Raw genomic sequence first — 19,515 nt, 5'->3', positions numbered from 1 at the left:
CGACGCAGATGCTCGTGCCGTCCGTCGCCGTTTGATTTTCTTCTTGGTCCATTGCCATCAGTTTCTGAATCAGTAGGAACCAGCTGCTGTGGATAAGGATCTGCGTCTTTAGGTTAATTTACGGAGACAAGAAAAGGGACTGTGGCCTGGGCTTCAGCTGTCGGCTGGCAGGTTCTCTCTGTCCTTTTGGCCCTTCACAGCCCCTGGTCTCCTCGATCCCTTTTCCATCCATCTCCTGTGCTTTTCCTTTCTTGGTCTTTTTTTTTTGTCTTTTTTTTTTGCTATTTCTTGGGCCTCTCCCGCGGCATATGGAGATTCCCAGGCTAGCCACCAGCCTACACCAGAGCCACAGCAATGCGGGATCCGAGCCGCGTCTGCAACCTACACCACAGCTCACGGCAACGCCGGATCGTCAACCCACTGAGCGAGGGCAGGGACCGAACCCGCAACCTCATGGTTCCTAGTTGGATTCGTTAACCACTGCGCCACGACGGGAACTCCTTCTTGGTCTTTCTTAATTTCCAGTGACCCCTTCCTGAACTTGGGGAAACATTCCCAGGTATCATGAGGGGAAATAAATTTGTAGAGGCTCCGTTGTGAACTAGCCCAGGGTCTGAAACCTAACAAGCCCCAGTCCCACTGCAGAGCCTGTGCTGTATTTCTTGATGAACGCAAAGAAGCAAATGGGATTTTTTTTTTTAAATTGGAGAGGGCTTTATTGAAAATCAACTCTCAGACCTTATCCTAGGCTGAGGGTTTGTTCACTCCAATTTTCTGAACTGCTTTGGGGTTGATTCTCTGTAATTGTCATTGATAGAAAAACCCATGATGCTGAATTAGTTAGAAATAACGGCTGGTTCCTCCATCCCGAAAACAGTATGTTGTGTGAATAGTGTTGCTGATGGTTAGGTGAGGGCGTGGACCAAGACAGTGTAGGATAATTAAGAAAAAGTAAGGACCTAAGTGAAATACTTTTTTTTTTTTTTAGTATTTAACACTGTCAGAAAAAAATTTTTTTTTTTTTTTGGTCTTTTTCAGGCCTGCACCCAAGGCATATGGAGATTCCCAGGCTAGGGGTCAAATCAGAGCTACGGCTGCCGGCCTACACCATGGCTCACAGCAACGCCGGATCCTCAACCCACTGAGTGAGGCCAGGAATCGAACTACTCAGATTGGTTTCCTCTGCAGCACAGTAGGAACTCCCAACACTCTGCCTGAAAATTAACTGAAAGGTCTCATTCCCTTCATCTTGGGATAGATGGTTTTTCCCTTTCCTGGGTAGGATGCGTGACGGCTGATGGTTTTCTGCTTAGGTGTTCAAACTGGACTCTCTCCGACGCTGGATGGCAGACCTTTGGGTCTGGCTGCAGCTCTGCCTATGGTTTGCAAGGTCAGGTTTCTGACATCGTAACCCAGGGCTGATGGCATTGGTCCAGGGGATGCAGTGAGCTGTGTGTCCTTGGGTATTGAGTCCCGGTCGGACAGGAGAAGCACTGAGAACAAATGGCTTGCAGGTCGGGACCTCTGACCTCTTTGAAGAAACTCTGCGTCTTGACAGCTCTTTGCCCTGAGAGGCGTCCCTTCCTGTGGACCTTGACCTGTTTTGCAGACCCTGCAAGTAGCTGCCCAGGGTCCAGTCCCATTTGTTGGCAGATCATAACACACAGGCCGGGAAGGACGGTGGGGAAGGTCTCAGGCCTCCTCCCCCACCCCATTTCGCCGCCTTGAACCTTCCCTCGGAAACTGCCCTCAGCTCCGCCTGGCCCCTCTGTGGGTCCCTCTACCGTTGAGGAGCCTGAGTCTGGGGAGTGCTGAAGATTTGTACTCTTGAATTTTGGAAGTAACATCGTTTTGAACATTCCAGGCAATCACATCCTTGCAAATAACTCTCACTCTGCAGCCATGGTATCAGGCTTCAAGAGCCGAAGGCAGGCCTGTGGCTTTGCCTCGCCACTAAGTCAGCTTTTATGTCCTGCGCGGCTGCCTCAGGAAGTGTCCTGGCCCGAGTAGGCTGTGCCTTCCAGATAAAGTCCGTCCTTCTGTTGGACTTTGGGACGCACTAATTTGTAAATTGCTATCACCACTTTATTTCTGCCCCTTCCAAATGGAATAGCCGAGCGCAGAGTGAACCAGGCATCTTCATTTTCAACGGTTCTGGGTGTCCAAGAGTCATCTTCTGTCAAAGCTTGAACGGTGGGTGCTGGCGTCCACTCTGCTTGTGCCGCTCAAGGCAGCCTGTTTCCTCTGTGCGAACTCTCCGGTCTTTAGCCTTGTGAATGTCTGTTCTTTGCGGAGCAGAGTGGGCTGGGAGAGGAGATCATCAGTATTTATTCTGAGAGTGATGAATACACCACTGAAAGCAGAGGTTGCCTCACTTGCTGTACAGAGGTTGGTTTACAAATCTGACGCGGCCAGGGGCCGCTTGCTGTTGTTTGTTTGCTTCAGTTCCCCAGAAGGCACTGCTTGGTTGGACCTGCCGTGGGCAAGGCTCTCTGTTGGGCGAGGGGACACCTTGCCCTGCAGGTTTGCAGGGTTGTGGCGGGACACTGCCCCCTTTGAAGTGGCCTCCACAGCTTTGTCTGGTCATCTTCCTCCCCCGCTGTAAGTGGTCCAGAGCTGCATTTTAGCCTTTGAATATTTTATACTCCTAAGGCAGCTGGAGGAACTCCTGCTTCATTCAGCTTAAAAGGATCTGGGTGGTTCTGGTAGATAGGATTCTGAGGAAATGTCAGAATAAAGTGTTGTGAATTCTTTTTTTTTTTTTTTTAATTTTTTATTAGAGTTGATTTATAGTGGTCTGTCAATTTCTGCTGTACAGCAAAATGACCCAGTCATACACACACACACACACACACACACACATTCTTTTGTCTCACATTATGCTCCATCATGTCCATCACAGGTGATTGGACAGAGTTCCCTGTGCTGTACAGCAAGTGTCGTAAGTTCTTAGAAGTTTGTAGCCAGGTACTGCTGTTGATGTGCTTCCACTGTCCAGATGGGGAGTCGGCAAACTACGACCTGTGGGCTAAATCCGACTGCCACCTGATTTTGCAAGTCCGTGTATTTCCATTTTGTCTGTGGCTGTTTTCATGTCACCAGAGGAGGTGCATAATTATGACAGAGACCCTGTGGTCTGCAAAGCCTAAAATATTTACTCTCTGGCCTTTTTTTTTCTTTTTTACTTTATTGGAGTATAGTTGATTTACATTGGTGTTTCAGGTGTATAGGGAAATGAATCAGTTATACACATAGGCATTCTTGTTCAAATTCTTTTCCCATGTACATTATTACAGAATATTGAGCAAATTTCCCTGTGCTATACAGTAGGTCCCATTGATTATCTATTGTATATAGTAATGTGTATATGTTAGTCCCAAGATCCTAATTTATCCCTCCCTCTATGTTTCCCTTTGGTAACGTTAAGTGTGATTTCCAAATCTGGGTCTGTTTTGTAAATGAGTTCATTTATATCATATTTTAGATCCAAATATAAATGATATCACTGGTATTTGTCTTTCTCTGTTGGACGTATTTCACTTAGTATGAGAATCTCTAGTTTCATCCATGTTGCTGCAGATTGTGTTATTTCCTTCCTTTTTCATGGTTGAGTAATATTCCATTGTGTGGATGTACTGCATCTTCTTTATCTGTTCCTCTGCTGATGAACACTTTGGCTGCTTCCATGTCTTGGCTCTTGTAAATAGTGCTGCAGTGAACATTGGAATGTTTGTATCTCGTTGAATTAAGATTTTCTCCGGGTTTATGCCCAGGAGTGGGATTGCTGGATCCTGTGGTTCTGTTTTTAGCTTTTTAAGGAACCTCCATATTGTTCTTACAGTGGTTATACCAATTTACATTCCCTGCTCTCGGTCCCTTAATGGGAAGTTTCCTACCTCTGCATCAGATGATCAAAGTAGGTCACCCCCACATTCTCTAAATCAGCCACAATTTAGGTAAGATTTTTCTTTTTGTTTGTCCTTCTTTTTAGGGCCATACCCACAGCATAGGGAAGTTCCTAAGTGAGCTGCAGCTGCCAGCCTATGCCACAGCCATGTCTGCGACCTACACCACAGCTCACGGCATTGCCAGATCTTTAACCCACTGAGTGAAGCCAGGGATCGAACCTGTGTCCTCATGGATACTAGTTGGGTTCTTAACCCGCTGAGCCACAACAGGAACAACCTAGATAAAATTTCAATCAGCAGGATGCCCTGGGCCACGGGAAGATGGTGGAACACGTCCTCTGTGTCTGCCGAGGCGTCCAGCCTGTAGCCTGCACCTCCTGCCTCCTCTTCTCCCCCAGTGTTAGGGAGCTGCAGGCAGTAGGGTGTTGTCTCCCACACTAAGAAGAACTGTTGCTCTGCTCTCCTTGAGCTTGGTCTAACCTGTGTTCTGAGCCGACCACTCTGTAGATTGAGAGCTGTAGCTTGTGGACCTCTCTCAGTGGGGACCAGCATCTCAGTCTGCAGGGGAAGGTGCCTCTCGCCCGGAGCTTCTGCTGGCTGGCCTCCAGGCCGCAGCCCTGTGTCGCCTGTTGACCCGGGAGGCGTGGGCAGGCTTGGCTTCTTCCTGTGCGCCATGCAGCGCTGGGCGGGACTGGGCAGGTGTACACTGCCACCCTGACCTGCCAGTGCCTCGGCTCCGACTTCATAACAGACAGGTAGAAGTGGCTGCAACATGGTGATCGGGAAATAGAACGGTTCCCGCACAGTCTCAGGAGAGGGGTCGTCAGCCTTGGAAATAGAGCGGTTCCAGCGCAGTCTGAGCAGAGGGCTTGTTGGCCTGGCGTCGCCACTGTGGCAGGTCCCACGGCTGCTGCTCGCACTCGGCCTGTCTCTTGAGTGGGTTTGGCTCCGCGTGTAAATAGCTCAGTAGAAGTGTCACGTTCGATGGTCTAAGGGCTGACGCGTGCGCCTCAATCCTGGGACCCCTCCCATGGGGTTAACGGGATGCCCACTGCCTCCCGTGAGTGGGCCGAGTGTCGGAAGCCACGCAGGTTGTGGCAGGGAGCAGAGATTGGTCATGGTGGCACTTGAGCGACGTCCCGGTCTGTCAAGCATCCATTTGGAAACTCTTAACCAGCATGCAGGACGTAGCTGTGGGCTCTCTGCTGTTCACGGCCAGAAATGGTGATGCTTCCATCCCAGCTTCCACTCTTCAACTAGTAGTGGTTAAAATTTGAATTTTATATCCCTTTGAGGGAGTTCCTGTCGTGGCTCAGCGGAAACGAATTTGACTGGCATCCACGAGGACCCAGGTTCCATCCCTGGCCCCGCTCAGTGGGTTAAGGATCTGGCATTGCTGTGAGCTGTGGTGTAGGTCACAGACATGGCTTGGCCCTGCTGTGGCTGTGGCCAGCGGCTACAGCTCCTATTTACCCTCTAGCCTGGGAACCTCCATGTGCCTCAGAAGTGGCTCTAAAAAGACAAAAAAAAAAGTTCCCTTCCAGAGTGTAGCAAGGATGAAAAGTTCCTTCATAGACCTATTGAACCTTCATAACACTGGGCTGCCTCAAATGTCGTGATTTTACTTATTTTTTTCTTTTTTGGCCACCCCGTGGCACCTGGAGTTCCTGGGCCAGGGATTAGATCTGAGCTGTAGCTGTGCCCCATCCTGCAGCTGCAGCAATGCCAGATGCTCAACTCACTGTGTTGGGCCCAGGATTGAACCCATGTCCTGGTGCTGCAGAGATGCCACAGATCCCCCCACGCAGTTTACCGCAGTGGGAACTCCAGGTGTCCTGACTTTAAATCTAGAACAGCCTGGCCTGGTTGCGATTTTTGAGTCAGAGAGCCTGTTAACAAGAATACAACTATTTTTTTTTTTTGTCCCCCCTCCCGCCCCACCCCGAACAAATACAAGCCAGCTACCTGAGTATATACCAGCAGTAAAATGTATGTTAGGACTGATGTTTGAATTTTCTCTCGGTTATTTATGTTACATGATCACCTCCCTAAGGTTTACTCTAGGGATTCTAATAATGTGTATACATGTATAGACACATTTAAATGCCAAAATTTATACGCTTTGAGATAGAAAAAGTATATGCTCCAGCTATCAAAGTCAGCCCCCAGTTTGTTCTCGAAACAAAGCGAAGCTATCAGATTTCCATGCTGGAATCCCAAGTTGTATGATACTGAAATTAGTTGTTTTGACTTAGCCTGTTTTTTTTTTTTTTTTTTTTTTTGCTATTTCTTCGGCCGCTCCAGCGGCATATGGAGGTTCCCAGGCTAGGGGTCCAATCGGAGCTGTAGCCACCAGCCTACACCAGAGCCACAGCAACGCGGGATCCGAGCCGCGTCTGCAACCTACACCACAGCTCACGGCAACGCCGGATCCTTAACTCACTGAGCAAGGGCAGGGACTGAACCCGCAACCTCATGGTTCCTAGTCGGATTCGTTAACCACTGCACCACGACGGGAACTCCTGACTTAGCCTGTTTTTTTAAAGCTTGAGGTCTTGTTCCTAAATCGCATGTTGAAGTTACTGTGCGAAGCGTAGTTGCCATAGTCTTTTATCCTCCAAATCATCAGCATGATGAGTGCACACCGGTGTGAATTCTACCAGTTAGGCATTAAAGCGAGGAAAGTGCTGCTCTTCATGTAGCAAAGTGTATTCACTCCTAAGACGCCAGACCCACCACAGGTATGAACCAGACTTGTTTCCTCTTCAGGCTCAGATCCTCGTTTCTACGCCTGCAGTCTCTAAATTCTGCCTTCCGGCCCAAATCATGCCATCGCATTTTCCTCCCCAGTTACTGCGGAAGAGCCCATAACCTCGATGCCATAGGCTAGCTTGTAGTTGGTTTCTTGCATAAAATGTACTCAAGAGGTATCCTTGAACTTGGGCTCTTGAGGTGCCCGATTGCAGTTTGCTTTCCGTTGGTCTGTGGAGTTAAACTAGTGGGACCTTGATGTTTATCTTCTTTTTAAGAACCTGGTGCTCATTAAGTTGAGGAAGATTTTCTGAAATAATCTAAATAACCTCTTGGGAATTCAGACTTCAATTTTAAATGGAAAACGTTTGTGACCGCTTCTCTCTTAGGCTAAAATAGACCCATATAGCATAAGTAAAACCGGTTTAAAATCATTTTGTCTTGAGGAGCTCCTGAGATTTCTGGCAGTTTTGGAAAAACCCCTTGAATGATACTACATAAAAATGGAGAATTAGGAGTTCCCATCATGGCTCAGCAGTCAACGAACCCGACTAGCATCCATGAGGATGCGGGTTTGATCCCTGGCCTCACTCAGTGGGTTAAGGGTCTGGTGTGGCCGTGAGCTGTGGTGTAGGTTGAAGATGTGGCTCAGATCCTGGGTTGCTATAGCTGTGGCGTAGGCTGGCGGCTACAGCTCCGATTGGACCCCTAGCCTGGGAACCTCCATATGCCACGGGTGCGGCCCTAGAAAAGGCAAAAAGACAAAAAAATTGAGAACTGGAATCTTAGGAATTAAACCTTTTTTACATTTAAATTACTCTGGGATACTCTCTGTACATGGAAATCACATGATCAGAGTATTTGTGAAACTAACCAACTAAAGAAAGAGCTCAGTTGAGGTATTTTAGTGATCCTTATCTCATAATTTGGTAATCATCTCTAAGGAACATTTTAAAAATAAAAATATATATATATATATATAACATACAATAATATGTAATATGTATACCTCATTAGATCTCAACTGAAACTTTCATTTTTTAAAAGTTTTATTCAAGTATAGTTGATTTACAATGTTGTGATAATTTCTGCTATAAAACAGTGATTCAGTTATACGTATAGCCACGTACATTCTTTTTCCAGATTCTTTTCTATTACAGATTATCACAGAATAGTGGGTAGTGTCTTGTGCTATACAGCGGGTTCTCATTGGCCAACTGAAAAAATTTTTTTTATCACCCACCACTTGAATTTCATACTTGAATGTAGGTTTAGATTTTAAATTATTTGTTCCTCTGGCAGCCAAATCAATGAGGCTCATGCAAGCTGCTGTTCAGTGCTGAGGTGTATCAAAAATCACAATTTAAAAAGAAAATTTAAAAATATGTCCACCCTAATTGAGGTCACAAGTGTTTATCAGCTTTGAAAGTTGGGCACTTACTTTACCTAATTCCCAGTTTAAATAACTTTATCTTTCGCTTTTGCATAATACAGTGACAAAGCGATTGTCGTGAAAGAAAGGTTGCAACGTATTTTCTCTAAAGTAACCTAAAAATGTCTTCATATAGATTTATAGTTCCTCTCCACTAGGGGGCTCTGTTGCCCTTTGATATAGTTAAACAAAAGCAGTAGCATCGCTATGCAGCTATCTTCCTCTCTGCCCAGTCTTGCTTTCGTTTTTGTTAAATACTGCCTTTTACTTTGCTAACATATCTTTTAGGTCTTGTACTTCTTGGTGAAAGAGTTGAAACTGAAAACTGTTACTAGTGTCATGTTTGTTTCTCTTTCTCCCCCCCCCCACTTTTTTTTTTCCTGAGGATGAAGCGATCCATTTAATAAAAAGGTCCATTGTATTCAGGGAGCAGCCTGTTCTGCCAAATTACACAAGGCCATGTGTTTTCATGACATTATCGGTTTTGAGTGTGCTGGCCTATCAATAATGTGATTTTTTTTTTTCCCTAAGTGGAAATTGTAATATTTAAATATTAATGCCTCTGTTTAAGGTTTGCTGAGAATGCCTTGGTGATCTTACAGTTTTTTCTAAGAATATAGGGTTTCCTTGCCCACCCCCAGCCTGCCCAGTATTATATAATTTATTGTAATTAGGTTGCTTTATAATGATGGGTTTTTGTGCCAGAAGAACATAGGTCCTTTCAAGCTTAGTATATGTTTGTTAACTGAGAGGCCGTATTAAACCAAATGGTTAACATGGAGCAAATAGCCACTATCTGCACGTACACGATCTGAAGGAGCGTGGTTTTTGTCTTGGCTCTGTAACTAAAGTTTGAGGCAGCCCATTAATTGTATGCTTCAGCTTTAAAACAGAAATTTAGCTCGGAAAAGAAAACACATTGGGCTTTAGAAAACTCCTTATTTTCAAATTTTAAACGAGGACAAAAAATGCATACACCCTCTCACATACTTTTATTTATATGACCCTTTTTCTCAGCAACTGATTTTTTTTTCTCTCTGGAAAATGAAAGCACCAGCGAGCGCCGGGAATCCTCGTGACACTGCAGAGCTCTTTCACCCGAGGAAGGATATTTTGGTCATTGGTGTATAGATGTGTTTATTGTCTCTCAACTAAAAATGGTTAACCTAGATGGCCATTATGGGAATTATTCCACATTTTTATAATAAAAGGCGTGCTGACTGTTGAACCCCTTTGACCCTCGTTTATTTAAGATGGGGAGGCCTACACGTTCTTTCTTCATTCTCTGCAGCGGACATGCAGACGTTCAGATCTGAGCTCTTAGCCTTTTCCCGAATAGCATTTGGGGGTGAGGAGCGCCTTCTTGCAAAGACCACATAGATTAAGGCTTCGGTAGTTGGATCAAAAGGCCCATTCCCAGAACTAGAAATTTCCTGCCTAAATTTATTAGCTCCCTTTGGCTTCCTAAATAACACTGCATTTCCTGAATGCCAGTCTTGATCTGCACAGGCCTGGAGGAATGAGTGAATGCGAAGTGACCTCCTATTTTAATGAGTTGTGCGGCGGGGCTGGAATCTCATTGTTTCAGATCTGTGTTACTTGTGCTGCTTGGTTTTCTGGATCCTTCTTGTTAGAAGCCACGTTCCGATGGTGTCTCTGAAAGCAAATGAAGGGCTCCTTATTAGACTCAGAGGAAATCAAAGACTCCGTGCTGCGGTGGGGGGAGTATTGTTTGAGAGAAGGGGGGGGGGGCACGAGCTCCTTCCAGTGTTTTTAGTTTCTTGGCGTAACTAGGGGAGGACCAGCAAGGATGAACAAGTGACCTCCTGGAAAGAGGAACAGAAGCAGAATCAAAGACGTTTCTTGGGTAGTCGTATGGAAACTGAAGTTAAAAACTGGTCTTTTTCATTTTCACCCTTAGCCCTATGATGTACTTAATTATTCCAGATTAATAGGTATTGACCACTGTGATAGTGTCTTACATTGATAGCTCTTTAGAATTGACGAGTGTCCTGTACCTGGTGTCTGACTTAAGTGCTCACGGCTACCCTCAACTTGGGTCAGAACGAAAGCCCAGAGAGGTGAGGTAACTTGCCCAAGATCACACAGCTCTCACAGCAATAGGTACCTGTAGAACGAGAGCAGAGAAATTCTGACTCTGTGACTTCGCTTCCTGAAGGAAGACAAGGCCCTCTCCCTTCTGCTTGCTGCTTCCTTGTCCCGAGGAAGAGCGCGCAGTTGTGCCCAAGTTCTTCCCAAGCAGCCTGTGCAGTCTGTCTGAAGTCAACAGATGCGTCTTAAATCTATGCAAGCCCGCTCTGTGCCAGGCTGTGTGCTGAGCGTGGTGTCTGTAGGGAGGGCTTAGGCTGATGGGGCCTCGGAACCGCGGGGCGGTTGTGGGTTGTGTACACCGACTCCGTGTCTGCCGAATCCCCCTTTGGTGTTACTGTAACACAGGTGTTGGGAAGGAGCTGACATTTGTCACCTCTCATATGTGTCACGTGTTAGGCTCGAATTACTTGTTATAACACATGTGTTCTTATGGAAAACTTAGAAAATGCAGAGAAGTGCTAATAAAACATAAATGGAGATAAGAAAATCACCCCAAATTCTCACCAACCAGAAATAGCTGTCGAAGTGTGGCACGTACGACTCTCAGCATTTTCCCTTCCCTTCTTTTCTTTTGTGATTTTGTAGTCCTGAGCATCTCTCTCTGCCATGGAATACTCTGCAGCATCTAAGTGGTTGCATGGCATCATGTGGTTCTCACCATTCTCCCTGTGTGGCCCCTTTGGGTGGGAGTCAGCTTTCGGATAGCTGAGGGACGGAGGTGAGCATTTTGTAATTCCGTGTTTGTACCCATCCTTGCCTATTCTGTAGTGTCACGTTCTGGAACTGGAATCGCTGCATCGGGGGATTTGTTTCCTGACCTTAAAATCTTGATGTGTTCTGTTGAACCACGCCCCCGGAAGCTTGTCCCGGCTTAAGCTCCCCTTTGCCCTGCATCCGTGCCCATCTTAGCATTTAGCACTTTTTCAGCAATATCTTTGAAATTTGCATGTCTCTGATTATTAGACTGATCGGCTCTTCCTCCGTGCAGTCATTTGTCTTTACCCTTTTATGAACTGCCTTTCCATCTTAAATGCGTAGCTATTGGATATGTATTGATTGCTAATTGATTGCTTGATTCATGTAGCATAATTTAATTTTCAAAATGTCCCTTTCTCTTAGAAGTTAATTTATCTCAAAGCGTCTGTTGCTTTAAGTACACATTCAGTCTCTGATCAAGAGGCACTTCACAAGAAGGAAGTTGGCTTCCCTCCCCTGTTTGCACTAAAAACTTCTAAGATGTGTATTATCTTTCTCTCCAGCTGTAACTCGAATCATGGGCACTGCTACTTGACACCCACTTTGAAGGAGAGAGCACCCAGAAAACTCAGTTGGCCAGCTTGCAATGGAGGTTGAGTCTCAAAAGAGAATATAAAAGGCAACATTTGGTCCTTGCGGTTTTGCAGATTTCCCCTCTGCAAAGATCTTTTCTTTTCTTTTTTTTCTTTTTTTCTTTTTTTTGGCTATTACCTGTGGCATGCAAAAGTTCCCAGCAGGGGATCAAACCCACGCCACAGCAGTGACATTGTGGAATCCTTAACCATTAGACCACCAGGGAACTCCCCCCAGATCTTCCGTTCATGCTAGAGTCCCCTCTTCAGAGCTTGTCTGTGCATGATCGCCTTTGATGGGCTCCCGCGTGGTGAAACCATCCCACTGCTGAAAATAGCTCTGCTGACAGGGAAGCTCGACAGGTGGCGGGTTGCTGTCTGGAGAGGCAGCGGGGTGCAGGGGTGGGATAGATGCTTGGGAAGCAGTCATGACCTCGTTTTGAAACCTGGCCTAAGCAAGTCCCATTTGAGGGACTTGGGCCCACTTGGTTCCCTCCTCTGAATCCTCCTTCTGCATCCATGAAACAGGGGCACTAGCCCTACTTTGCAAAGTCGTTGACGATGGGGACTCCGGCATGCCCTGGAAGTCATCTGCTCCACACTGCAGGTGCCTAAACTGTAGTCACGTCCAGCACGGAGGCGAGGTGACCAGGTTCCTAAAATTACTTTGGTGTTTTCCAGGCTTCCTGGTTCTCGGGTCCTCAGAAGGCTGCGGTAGTATCTGTGAGTTTGTCCTAAAACAACCTTTCTAAGTAACTGTTTTAGGCATTGACTCGATTTTGGTAGGAAAGGAAACATTTGAGATATTTGAGATATTTTTTTGGTTGAAGGTCAGATGGTAGCAGCATCCAAAAAAGAATCAAGTGAAAGAAAGTTAAAAAAAAAAAAAAAAAGGACAAGGTTATTTTTGTGGCCATCAAGGACGGAAAAAGATCTATTAAACTTGAAGAAGAAAGGAAGGAAAATTATTAAACATGACATCACGGTATCATCTTTATTATGGAGTTTGGCATCAGAGCACTGGTTCACTTGAGCTTGTGATGGTTTCTAGCCCTGCCTTGGTATTTTAACACGTAAAGGTCTGGCTTGGTTGTTGGATTCACTTGGTCCTACCAGAGGACAGCAGGGCGTGAGTAGGATTTTCTCCGCACTTCACAAGCCGTGATGGCTTTTACGGGCGACCACTGGGGTGTGTTTGCAAGAGAGTTGGCCGGTGTCAGGTGGTCATGAGCTTGTGTGATCTAGTCCTTTAGTTGTCTTGAGCCTTCCTTTCCTCACTTGTAAAACCAAGAGTCGTACTTTGTCATCCACACTTACATAAGGATGAGATAAAAAGGTGCAAATGAAGAGTCCTGTAGGATTATGCGGTTGCTTACAGTTAGGGGAGAAGTTGCCTGACAGCAGAAAAGAGAATCCTACAGGAGGAGGCTTTAGATTCAGAGGGAGGAGGAGGAAGAGAGAAAAAGACGGAATGAGGTGGGATCTCTTGATCTTGGTTCCCTGAGAGGTCTCAGCAGGTGTCTGCTCCAGGGTTGAGAAAGGTAACCCGGCCATCAGTACCTTTGCGGCCCTTGGGCCCTCAATTTGGTGGCGACGACTAGAAGATGTTCACGGATGCTCTTCTATCCAGAGTTGCCAGGCCGCGATGCTAGCCAGGCGTTCAGACGCAGGAAGCTGAGATAACAGGAGGGAAATTGCCAGGAGGCGTCAGTGCTGGGGGTTGTGGTCGCACGGAGGCTCCAGCGGCCGGATGGGGTTGCTTCTGGGACAGGAGGTTTTCCGGTTGTCTCACCGCTTCAGCCGCTCAGGCCCTCACCTCCACTCGAGATGCCGAGCAGATACAGACGCACGCGGGCAGCGGGCAGCGGGCAGCCGGCGCTCTCTGCTCACATGCCGTCCGCAGGTTGGCCCACAGCACTTGGATTTGGGGAAGTGTTTTCCCAGTGACCCCGCGAGGCAGAAGAGGGAGAACGATCACTCTCCTTCAGGAGAGGTGGCGTGACGGCCGCCAGTGGCCAAGAGGAGGGAACCTCACTGCCTCGGGTGTCCTTGGCTGCGCGGTCTGCCCACCGCCTTCCGTGGTCCTGCGTGGCTGGTCGACCAGCAGCACGGCCTCGGCCTCCCCATCCAGCACCTGCCTTGGAGCAGCTGCTGTCGGCCCAGCAATCGTCACTGCACTCCAGATGGTGTTCCGGGGAAAAAAATGGGAAAAGAAATGCCATCACAGCTTCATCTGTTAGCAGAGGGAGTTTGCCTTCTCATCCGCGTACAGGTAGTGGATGGAGTGTTTGACGAGCCAGGGCGCTGTGAACACACCCGAGTGGGGAAACATCTCCATCCGGAGCCGAGTCAGGCTTTTGGCAAAGGGGTGCCATCCTCGGGGAGCCGTCAGGGCTTCTCTGTCACTGCCCATTGCCCTGACCGGGGAGGGACCTGACCTGAGGGGACCAGGGACATGTGCCTATCTCCCAGGACTCTTGCAGTTCCCTGGGGGCACACACGTGCCTTGGTTACTGTGTGGCTTCCATGGTTACTTGATATGAAAACACCACCAGGTTCCTAGTGGGCAGTTGGAGGTGGAAGGTCTGGCCTCCGCGTCGCCGGCGGGAGTCAGGTTGTCACTGCCAGCTCCTCCCGGGGGCTCTTGGGGGGGGAATTGTTTCCTCACCTCCGGAAAGCCCGGCCCATGGCCACCTCCTCCGTCTTGGAGGCGTGTCACTGCCCTTTGTCCCAGCACCACCACCACACCACCCTCTCCTCCTCTCGTGTAGACAGAGCTCCCCCATACAGCACTGGTCATTACTCCATCTCAAGAGCGTTTTCTTCATCACATCTGCAGAGTCCCCCCTGCCGGGTAGGTGACCGTCGCAGGTCCCACACTGCGTGCGGGCGCCTTCGGGGGCCGTTCTTCAGCTGCCACAGACCGTGAGGAATTGTCTCCAGGGGCTCTTCAGCTTCAGCATCAAAGCCTCTGCACCCCCCGCCTCCCACCTAACTGGTTCTTTGGGGGGATTTTTTTTCCCATACAAGTCTGGTCTGGTACCTCGGAGTTCTGAGTTGGGGAACAGCGCTGAGATGCCTCACGTCCTCCAGTGGGAGTTTGTCCAAAAGAGGATGGTGTGTGACTGCGTTGCTGCTGAGTGACCTCAGGTCACGTGATGGTAATGGAGGGAAGGGGGCATTCTCACAACTGTCTCCCCTTGGCCATTTGGTCAAGAGCAGAGCTTCCCAGGAGTTCCCACTGTGGTGCAACAGGATCGACAGTGTCTCAGCAGCAGTAGGGATGTGGGTTCGCTCCCAGGTCTGGTGCAGTAGGTTAAGGAACCAGCATTGCTGCAGCTGTGGTATAGGTCACGATTCTGGCTTGGATTTGATTCCTGGCCTGGAACCACAGGGCAGCCAAAAAAAAAAAAAGAAAAGTAGAGCTTCCCAGGGGGCTGCGGCAGAAACTGGGATCTGTAGCCTGGATCTGGCCCCCAGATGGTTGGCTTGGTCTGCACAGAAATGGCCTTTAGTGTTTTTTTCACTTTTAGATTACATGCTACCATGTTAAAATCAGGTTAGTTTCCTTAAAAGTAATCTTGATTTCTGACTTTCAAAAAAATCCAGAGGAGCCGGCAATACCGGGCCCAGTGCCCAGCAAGCCGACTTGCGTGGAGGTTCTTTGCCTGCAGACAGGCCAGGCTCTTTCCTTTGATTGTGTCCTATTAGCTGCCTGACCCTTGTGGAAGCTCGAGACTGGAACCCTGGTTTTGCATCTGCCGTGAGAGCTGTGTTGGCAGAGTGACTGGCTGGCTCATAGCTCCGGACACACCCTTAATCCCATCTTTTGTGCCATCAGCAAATACTGATTGACTGCTGAGAACTGGGTGCCCAGTCTTGAGGGTGGACTCAGACAGGGTCTCCTGCCCTTTGGGAGCTACAGACTCACAGCAGCACATCAGCAGCTCGGTCTTTGGGCTCCTAGGGGACATTTGCATTTATTTGCGTTCTACGATAGAATTTTTTTTCAACCACAGATTTCCTTGTCTGCATGTACACCTCTGGAGAGTTTCTAGTCATTTCTGTATTTCTGGACTACCAAAGCCTTCTCGTTGAATTCCTGAGAAGACACCTGCAAATGAACCACCAAATAGATTCCTGTAAAATAAAGACAACGTTTGCTCTCTTGACGGATGCTTTTTAAGCCTTATTCTTAGTCTGTGATTTTTCGTAAGCTGTGTCTCCACTTAGACCTCTTCCGAGTAACCAGATAGGAGAGCAGGACGTGTGGGGAGGCACTGGGTGGGTGAAAAGTCAAGTCGCCGTAAACTTGAAGAGCAGCGTGTGCATCGGTGGTCACGTGCCCGTGCTTGGTCGTAATCGCAGTACCACTGCTTGGGGGAGTAAGCAGGCAGCTGTATTAGGATTTTTTTTAAATAGCTGCTTCTCTGCCTTTTGCTGTGTGTGTTTATAGTCTAAGCAGTTGTGTACCGCCCAGACAGTATGTGCTAAAAGTTAGCGGTTCATTTGAGTGGCACGCTTACTCATTTCGTTTTGTGGACACATTTCTTGATGGCTCTGCTGGCTTTCCTGTAGCTAGCTTCTGTGCTTCGCTCTGTGGTTTAACTTAGCCCTGGAGCCCTCAGCCCTCCGTTCCTCATGCTGCTGACGGAGTAGCTGAGCTCTGCTATTGCCGTTATTAATCCAACAACATGTACCAGTGAGGTTTTGTAATTGCCACAGTCCTTCTCTGCTCCGTTCCATTCTCCAGCTCCTCAAATGGCGTGGCAGCTGCAAAGCGCAGAATTTGACCACAAGGCAGGGAATTGTTGCCTAAACTTAGGATTTTATATTCTGTCGAGGCAGCGGGGAAAGTGGTCACATTTTTGGAAAGTGTTTGGATCTACGAATGCCAGGCAAAAATTTTTTTATCATTAGGTAAACTGTGAACATCGGCTGAATTGCAGAATTTCTAAAATTGTGGGACGGCACACTTGGTCTTTAGGGAGTGACTTGTAGATGTCCTGTTTTCAGTTACTATAAAGCTGTTCTAGTTTGGATTGAAGCATTGAATACTTTAACGTTTTAAAGTGTTAGTAATCTAGTCATTTAACTGCTCAAAGGATGCAGCTCTAATTATCTTGTGTTCTGTGTAAACCATCCAGAGAGAAGTAACTGAAAGTGAAATAGTCTTGAACTAACTCCTCAAGAAAAAGTGCTGATGACTTTGAAAGTAGAGGTTGGACTCCTGAAGCTTCCAGATTGCATGTCATAGGAGGCTAATCCTGGGGCCACTTGCTTACAGAAGCAAGGGAGTGTTCGCAGGGGGCTGAGCTGGGGAGGGAACAGAAACTGACAGCGTTGTCCCCGGAGAAATAGGCGATTCCAAGTTGACAGCCAGTAGGATGCTCCCATCCTCCTCACAGATTTTGTGGATCTCGCACAGGTAGCAGGGAGCTCTGTGTGTTTTGTTAAATGTTCCTTGACTGTTCCCTTTAAAAACATTGTTGATGTTTTTTAAAAATTTTTGAAAATTTATTATTACTTTTTCACCATACCTGTGGCACGCAGAGGTTCCTGGGCTAGGGATCGAACCCACACCACAGCAGTGACAACACCGGCTCCTTAACCTTCTGAGCCATAAGGGAACTCCAGACATTGTTCATGTGGACCAAACTGTTTGCTTGGATGTGAGTGTTAAGGTTTCAGAGTTGTCATGCTCGCAGGATGGCTTTGTTGTAAAGCTCGTGATAGAAATCTCTCTGCTCTTTGTGATAGCATTTCCGCATAGCTGTCAGAAATGTTCGTTGAGAAATTGAACCATGTTCTTAATTCTGGGCTTTGCAGTAAACTATAGTGTGGGCAGTGCAAAGACTCTTTTCTGTGCGCGGCATACTTGCGATGCCTGCCTAATTTTGCCTGTTCCCCGTGTCTCTGGGGACCATTAAATGCTCTTTTCTTAGTTTCCTTAACCTTTTTTTCCGTTATGACAATCAGTGTGAGATGTTTCTTTTTCTTTACTCCTGCGATTCAGAGTCCATCTCTGGCTCGCGTCTCTGTCCTCTGTTTAATTTCATATTTTACTTTAATCTTTCCGAGCATCAGTATATGTCATTATGGTATTTAAGCTCTTGAAAGAATTTGGCAGTTGCCAACTCTTTGAGAAAATAAAGCTCTCCACCACTGTATGTTCTGCTTAGGCTGAGTTGAAAACTCACATGACTTGGCTGAGTGCCGTTTGTCATTAATAGCAGGGACTGTCTTTCTTGTTGTGAGGAGCACACCTTTGGCTTTAGAAAGCTCAGTCCTGTTTTTTTTTTTTTCCTCCATGGTAGATGTGAAAGGAACCAGGAGGATATTTATAATATTGTCACACAGCGATCCCACTGTGCAGATGTATATAAGAGAGAAAATCCAGAAGAAAACATGAAACTGCAGCAAAAGGCAGCTTCTGGCATATGATGCTAATGGCACAGTGAGATGGCAGAGGACAGAAGCGATGCACAGACAGGGGAGAGGTGTTGCCTGCGCATTGAAACATCTTGATGCCCGGGGTGGGGGTGGAGGGCTTGTAGTGTAGACACGTGCTGCTCTGCCCTTCTCGTGGATGAAGTCATGGCCTTTGAGAAATAGAGGGTGCAGACTCTGGTGTCCGGCTCACCTCCTGGAGTTGGCGGTACAGGGACTCAGGAGTTGTTGTTTTCCCCACAGAGCATTGGCAAGTACAGAACAGCTTTGAAATGTGCAGCTGGACTTGTAACGTCCGGTTCCGAACACGACGCTGGCCGGTGCCACAGTGGTTGACCAGATGTCTGGGAGGACTGAGCGTGGCAGGCTTCCGCTTCCTTGAAGATGCACATCTGAGATTGTCTTTGAGTTTCCTCTTAGAGGCACAAGAAATAGGTGCAGCAGGGAGAACTTGGGTTTTCAAGGAGGCAGTCGATAAGGTTTTCTCACCCCAATAAAGGAAATTTTGTTAATCGCATTCAGAACCAAGAGGCCCGCACTGTCGACTCTTGTATGTTTGATCATGTGAGTCTCTTCTCTTCTCTGAGCTTCTTTCTTCCATCCATGAGAAGAAATCAGGCTTTCTTTTCTGCTAAAATTTTCAATGATCAAGGGGCTAAAAGAGTAATTAGCCTGCAAGTATTACTGGGGAAAAAGATGAAAAACAAAACAAAACACTTCCCCTAAAACTGACCTAGAAAGATTGTAGGAAGGAAGATGACATTTGTAGCCATGTCTGTCCGATGCCCTTTCTACTTGATCAGAATTATTTTAGGAGTTGAACTCGTAAGCATGTACACGTTAAAAAAAATATTTTTTATTCGAGTTGATTTACAGTGTTGTGCCAAAAGCACATGTGCTTTTACGCAACTTGTGAGCTCTGTCGGAGAGAGAATTCACCTCTGTCGCTGGAATTTATTCAGCATGCAGATGGGGGTAGAGGACTGCTTTATATATGCCTGGTGTGGGATGATGGGTAGGTGTGATAACGATATATAAAATCATATTAAAGTCCAAGAGGTGCTTTTACAGCGGCAGGCTGGAAATGGCACCGATTTTCTCATGGCTTTTTCATGTCCATTTTGATGAATCTATTTATTACTTCTATAATGAGTAGTACACATGGTTGGTTAGCCAAGTTATTGAACTTTATCAACCTTGGCTGAAATTCACAATGCGTGCCAAACTTGTTGTAACATGTAAGAAATTACATCTGGGCTAAAAGGTTCAATAGTGATTACTCTTATAATGGAACTTTTACAAAGCATGGGATTTCACGATTTGCCTATTATGCCTCTTAAAAATTAGAGTGGTACAGTGAAACAAGGACTAACACAGAATTGAAAAGGAAAATTCTCTTGTGGTGTGGAGCCCCTCGGACTCCCGGGATGGGGTGAGATCATTTTCGGGTCTCGTTTCCTGAGTGTGTACTTTGGCGTTGGCGCTTACCTGGCTCTCTCGAGAGCATTAATCATGTGACTTGTCCACCCTTTTG

The 19,515-nt window shown here is 47.0% G+C and overlaps 1 protein-coding gene across 1 annotated transcript in view; it reads left to right on the top strand.

The window, feature by feature from the left end:
* Positions 1–19,515, top strand: part of WWOX (WW domain containing oxidoreductase) — a 957,466-nt gene that overhangs the window by 11,070 nt on the left and 926,881 nt on the right. The window lies entirely within an intron of this gene.

The sequence above is a fragment of the Phacochoerus africanus genome, chromosome 8 (assembly GCF_016906955.1).
Source record: "Phacochoerus africanus isolate WHEZ1 chromosome 8, ROS_Pafr_v1, whole genome shotgun sequence".
Classification (NCBI taxonomy): domain Eukaryota; kingdom Metazoa; phylum Chordata; class Mammalia; order Artiodactyla; family Suidae; genus Phacochoerus; species Phacochoerus africanus.
The sequence above is the reverse complement of the archived record's forward strand: the minus strand, read 5'-3'. Positions and strand labels throughout refer to the sequence as shown.